Source organism: Drosophila ficusphila, unplaced genomic scaffold (genome assembly GCF_018152265.1).
Source record: "Drosophila ficusphila isolate 14025-0441.05 unplaced genomic scaffold, ASM1815226v1 contig_607, whole genome shotgun sequence".
Lineage (NCBI taxonomy): Eukaryota > Metazoa > Arthropoda > Insecta > Diptera > Drosophilidae > Drosophila > Drosophila ficusphila.
Genome location: NW_025064537.1, coordinates 85,969 through 92,751, shown reverse-complemented (window position 1 = coordinate 92,751; position 6,783 = coordinate 85,969). Strand labels below are relative to the sequence as shown.

General features: G+C 38.0%; 1 long non-coding RNA gene across 1 annotated transcript; it reads right to left on the bottom strand.

Moving 5' to 3' along the window:
• Nucleotides 1–4,498: 4,498 nt before the first annotated feature.
• On the bottom strand, nt 4,499–5,492 carry LOC108100908. Its single transcript, XR_001772016.2, has 3 exons — nt 5,131–5,492; nt 4,829–5,068; nt 4,499–4,766 (listed from the first exon to the last, which is right to left on the bottom strand). It is a non-coding gene; the product is annotated as an uncharacterized LOC108100908 (long non-coding RNA).
• Between the last annotated feature and the right edge of the window lie 1,291 nt (nt 5,493–6,783).

Below are 6,783 nucleotides of genomic sequence, written 5' to 3'. Positions count from 1 at the left end.
TATACTATATGGGATGTGTGCGAAACTTGGCAAAAACAAATAGTGCACAGACCTTGAAACGCTGCTGGGATTGGAGGCAGCCGAAACGACAGCAAAACCAACAACAACGAAATGCAAAATCACCCTGGAATAACCGGCAACAACTGAAAACTAAAATACAATACAACAGCAAAAACAACAACAACAACAACAAAAAATGCAACACGCAAACCTAGAACCGAAACGAGCGAAACAAATCGACAAGCGGATGGAATGGCAACAATACCAGCCGCCGCAGCGATGTTAAAAATAAAGAAATAAACAATCAAATACTTGCAACTATTTCATAAGAATCGAACTGGGAATTGAGCATCCAGCATCCTCGAATTGGAATGACCCTTAGACTATTCAAACTGATGATTTTCACTATCACTTGGCAATCCGATAAAATCTGATAATTTAACTGAAAACTTAACAAAAAGTCAAGGTTGATTCCAAATTTAATGTTTATTTATTGTTTTACTTAAGAGCTGTTCAAAAGGAATTAAAAAGGAGATTTTATTTTAGTTTCATTTTTGTTAACTAATTTTTTTTTGGATATAAAATTTTATTGATTAATTTTATCCTTTGGTAGCGCTTAAAATACGATTAAAAATACTATAATGCCTTTTAAAATTCTGCATATTTACCAAACACCTCTTTGAATTGCAAATAAGCCGATTAATTTGAAGTGCAGTTTTTTCCGTTTATCGTCAAACATATAAAAAGTTATTTTCTCGTTTGCCAGCAAACTTGCCAAACACTGGCTTTCCTACCTTTGATTGATTAACCATTAAAGCCAATTGAATATTAATCACGGTATTAAATGCCTGTGCACATTACCTAATTACTTGTGAGGGTATTTCAAGTTGACCTCAAATGCTTTTCCAAAGATGCATTCTGCAGCAGCGGCAACTGAGGCAATTTGTAAAATGAGCGGATTGCAGATTGCGGAATCGCAGGAGGGAGCTCCAGGGGAAGGTGGTAAGGCAAAGGCTTGTGGTTATGGGTTTGTACTTGGCACCAGCTCGTTTCATTATCATCTTCATTAGAAGAGAACGAGCGAACGAGATGCAGCGAGGGCTGCCAGATAAGCCGAGGCGGATTCTCCATTACATTTCAGAAAAGCGCCGCGCCGTCGTCATCGTCATCGTCTTATGGCGCAGTAAAGATTTATTTTCCATAGTCGCCGCCGTTGTTGCTGCTGCTGCGCCGCCTATAAATTTTACAGAATCTGCCAGTACAGCGAACACTCGGAATGTGCTTCAAACACCCAAACAATTACTAGTTAATCAATTAGATATTTAGAAAGAATTGTTATCAGTGCTTGAAATGAAAATTAAACTATTAGAGCCAGATTAAAGAAAAACATTATGTATAAATATTGGCGGAAAAATTACGTTTTGAATACAGAAGTTAATAAAATATATCTATTTAGAAGTTGTATTTGCTCAAGTCTTATTCATTTATTTAAATTTAAATAAACTTAAACTCACCCTAAAGACAATATTATTACTGTACAAGGCTATAAAACAAATTACTGATACAACAAATACTTACAATGTTAATATACGATATGACTCAAATGAGTATAATAATAATAATCAAATAATTCTAATAATTTTGTAAAATTTTCCTAAAGGGTTTAATAAATTTAAGTTTTTAAGAGAAACCCATATCGTTTAAAAAATACAATTCCTTTACTTTTACGGAATATTAAAAAAATCTTAGGATACTATACACACACATTTTCCTTATAAGGAACTGATGTTAAAAGCTTACCCAAGCTTACCAACAAAAGATTATAGTAAAATAAGACCGTAAAACCTATAATATAAACTGTAATCCCACACCTTGTCATGCAACATTGAGTATAATGCCTTTTGGCTATCACTGTATTACGGTTTTAGTTTTGCAATAACTTTTTCATGCTGTTGTTGTGCGGAAATTTCGCTGTACTTTTTTAGTTGCTCAGCGCCGCCCATTTGACCGCAGCGCAAGAGTGCGAAAGAGATGGATAATGAGCGGGATGCGGAGAGCGCGAAGCTGGACGGCAACTAAATCATGTGACTTTTTCCTCTGCCCGCACAGAAACGCTTTTTGTCGTCCCCGAAATGGACTTCCAAAGTGGATTTTTTTATGCGAGAATTTCGGTTATTAAGCAAAGTTCAGAACAATGCAGTTTTGCTGATTTGTTGCTGCCGCCGCGATGAGTTTAAGTCGCACTTAATGGCCAGGGGGATTTTGTTTTCAGGCCTTCTTCTGGGGTTAAGGGTTGGGTGGGACCGGGGGTTGCGAATTGGTTATGGTGGGGTTCGTCTAATGGAAACCAAGCTGGGAATTACCTCAGCGGAGGGTAGCTAATCTATTGAAAGATTCTGCTTATTACCGATGAATTCTGGGAATTCACTATTTTTTTGCAAAGGAAACATCTAAAACGAGCTCTACTCTAAATGGGCTGATTATTCCGAGCTGTTGTTTTTAGCTTTTTGCATTATTAACGAGATATTTATAGTTGCAAGAATTCAAATTACTTGAACTTAATTGTTTGCTTGCTGATTTTCCAATCAAGGAATATCAGCAGAGTAATATAGTTTAATTTAAATAATGACACTTATAGAATTTTTCGGTCTTTTAATTTAAATTTAAGATTATGGGTTACAGGATACCTTGTTTAATTACAAACCCTATCTTAGTTAAGCTAGAAAGTTCACTAAAGCAATACTCCGACTACTCTCTTTTGTATTATTTCAATAAATCCTTTATTTAATCACATAAATGCCAGGGAAATCGATTAAATTCATACCTAATTGCCAACAGAATTCGCTCTCCACGGATTCGGGCATGGAAATGGGTTGATTAACTCACAATTTCCAACTTATGCAGAGGTCACGGCATAACCATTGAAACCCAATTTTGCACTAATGATGTCTAATTAATTGCACAAATAGCTTCGATTCAGTAACGCTTCCCCGTTCCCAACTTTCGATATCCCCCGCCACCCTGACAACTTTGGTTTATTGTTAGAGGGGACAATTGGTGGAATTGGTAGGAGGACGGCGTCTGGTTTCCATGGAGCAGGAAGACAGGCTAACCGATGACTGATGGAGCCATAATCGTTGCCATTAGCTACCCCTCTCACCCATTGAGTGAAATACAAAACTACGAGAGTGCTCGACTGACTGACTGACTGGCCTTGGGCAAAAGATTGGCCAAGTTTATGCTAAAAGCAGAATATGCAGTAAGGCCGACGAGACAGACGAATCAAGTTGACAAAAAGGTCGGCGAGGCGAGCGCTTCTTTGGCTTATTATGAATGCATATTTCAGGCTTAATCCCAAAGTGGCAAAACGAGAATGTTGCAGGAGCTGCAGCACCGATGAAACGATGGAACGGCTTTTGGGCAGCCGGCAATCCAATGTGGCAACATTCACATCAAGTATCTTGTATCTCGGATCGCTCTGGTTTCGTTTCGCTGGCTTCGCTTCTTGTTCCCTTCGGTTTTTGGCCCGGTCAACTGGTTTGCGGGGATAGCCTCTTCTTTTAATCGAGTTCATCATTGTTCATTATTGTCGCCACGGCTCTTGCAAGTGTTTAATTTTATGCCGCCTGCTGCTTCTGCTGCTGAAGTTGCTGATTCTGCCTCGAAGGTCAACAAGTGCCAAGGAGGAATTGGCCTGGCCAAAAACTGGAACTTTTTCGATTTCATATGCCTACGCCTTCGATGGAAATTTTAATAAGCCGCCGAAGGTCAGCAACAGGAGATTTCAGACCTGCGGTTTGGCCAGCAAGTTTGCCTTTCATTTTCTGGCTTCTTCAGATTCGGGCAGCCACATCAAAAGCCCGAGAAACTTCCACAAGGAATTCTAATCGGAAAAGTTTTTTCCTCCACCCAGTGCAGCTGGGCCTGGGAAAATCGGTCGGTTCGGTCTGGTCGAGAGCCAACAATTTCCACAAGGTTGTCGTCGAAAGCCTCAATTTGTTTACAACCAACCGCACACGATGACGATTGCATGTCACATTGAGTTTTTCATTTCTACCGCCGCAAATGCACGCGAAAAGCACTTGAGCGAACCACCTGAGGAGCCGATCAACTTTCGGGGGTGGACAGGTGGGCGTGGCACGCCCCCAGTTGACACACAAATTAGTGGCTTCCCAGCGGGCTGGCTGGCACTCCAAGTTCAAGATGGAAAAAAACGCTGGATAATTTGCATCTGTTAACCACAGGAGGGGAACCGCGGAAAGTTAGTGAGCATTAAGAGAAATTACGGCACTGCAGGTCGAAGTTGAACATACACTTTGACTGTAGAAAAGGTAGTTAAAAAAATAATGAGCTATATCACAGAAACTTGAAGTTGTTGCAAATGCGACAAGATTTCTTCTTTTTTTAGCATGATACCGAAAGCGCTATAAAATAATTAAAATAAATGTTAACATAATATTCCTCTGTTTAAATTGTATTTTATTGGAGTCAATTTAAATGTTTACTGCTTTAAATATAGGAATAATTTTAAATTGCTGATATATTAATTTGGTGCTTATATTGCTAAGATAAATTTGTGAGGTTCTGGACTCCTGGTTGATTTTATTTTGACCACTATTGAAAGTGAATTTTTGAAATATTTTAGATATATTTTCAACTCTATAGTACATGATTTGCCCTACAGAAAATCCAATTAACAGTTCGTAATATTTTCACTCGCAAATAAAAGATCTCCACAAGAGGGTATAAAAGATCTCCCAATACAACTGCAATTTCAAGTGCATACACAAATTACCAGTGCAAACAGACACACAATACTCGTACTTACGGCAAACAGCAGTGGAGGCCCTCGGTTAGGCATATTGAGTCAGCAGCGTGGCCATCACGGCCGGCGGATACATTTGTATCTGGAGTGTGTGCGCCGCAGATAAACCAGATACAGATACAAATGCCCAAACACATGCAGATACGTATCTCGATGTTGGCCGCGCTCGAATTACAGAAAAAATCGTGCAAATTGTATTTGCTCTTTTGGGCACAAATACTCAATCATTCGGCCAGGTCTAGTCTGTCATTTTCCAGATACAGATATACATAGATACAAATACAAAGATACATATACTTACTTACCCACAGAACGTGTTTAGCCGTGATGGACAAGGGCAAGGGATTTTTCACACTCTGCCGTTTGCATAATTGATTCGAACAGATCCAATTGGAGGTCGGTTCGAGTTTCGCTCGGTTCGCCGTTTTTGCGCAGGTGTTCCTCCCAAGAACTTTAATGAGATGTCAGCCGGATCGATTGGGTTAATTTCGGGGTAAACAAAATGACTGTGAAGTCGGTCTAATTAGCTGAAATCAAACATTGAATTAGTCACACTGTAAGTGAGTTGGGTGTGGAATTTTAGAAGTGTCGAAGGTGGAATTCCATTTAAACAAAAACAATTGCAGAGAATGAATATTTAAAGTTGATATAGAAATAGAAGAACAGAACAAATGGAAAGCCAAATAATAAGTAATATTGAACTTATTACTCAATTTTTAATATTTTAGTTAAGCTTCAGGAAATATTTAAAAAATAATAAAATAAACAAACTAAGTTTAATTATCTTTCGACGTCATAAATGCTTATTAATATCATAAGTTCTAGCTTTAAAGGCAAACAAATGGCCAACACAAGCGCATTTAAATAATTTGATGCAAATCCGAATGCAAAGCATAAACAAATGATTGACATAAATTACAGAAAATGGCTGCCACACAGCTAACCATGAAGATCATTCAACGTTGGCTTCTGCAAAATCTTTTCCCTGGCTGCAATTGAAATCATAAATTCTAGCAGCTTAATGACCAGAGTCAAAGTGGAGTCAAGCCAAGTGGAAAATTGACTAAGAGGGGAACGAGTCGAGGCTTTGTTTGCTTTGTTCGGTTCGGTTCGGTTTGGTTTTGTAATTATATTTTGAACTTTGCCGCCAAGCTGCAAAACGTGCCTAATTGATATTCTTAATGGCCATACACAAAGATAGACGGAGACTCGCGACGGCGACTGAGCAATTCACACTTCATTTGAAAATTTGCATACATAAATGCCAATACAGATTGCATGTGATGGCTGTGCTAGCCAAAGTTCCAAGATTAACCAACTTCTAATCGTTAGTTGATCAGCTTCGAATTGCATTTTACACCTGGAGAGGGCTAAGCAAAATAGTTTTGATCAGGGAATTGAAATGTATAAAATTTAAAATAAAATAATAATAAGAGCTTAAAAGGTTACTTTGATTACCTTCTTTAAAATATACAATGATTTGCAATTATACTTGTGTTACAATTGAATAATGGTAGTAAAATATAAGTAACATTTCGAATATTTCCTTTAAAACATTAAACATTGTGTAGTTTAAGTTTGGTTACTATAATAAAATAACAATAAAAACACATTTAATTAAAACTAAAGCAAAGTAAACTTAAAATTGTTCTGCATTTTTTAGAATATTAAATATTTTTAAAATCGAGAACAGAAAGTTTCAATTAAATTTAGAATATAATTATGCTTTATGCTTATGGATACTCTAACTGCATTATAGCGTTCACAAGCGTTTTCTCAACAATTTTCAGAGGGCCACGATAAATTACAGAAGACTAGGCTAATTTTTTTGGAGTGCACGTGGGCCAACTTCGGCAGCTCTCACGTTCCCAATATCGAGTCCAATGTTAGGGCTTCGCCGGTGCAGTGGCCCGTTAAATGGGTCGAAGACAAAGCTGCGGTTGTGTTGTTATTGCTGT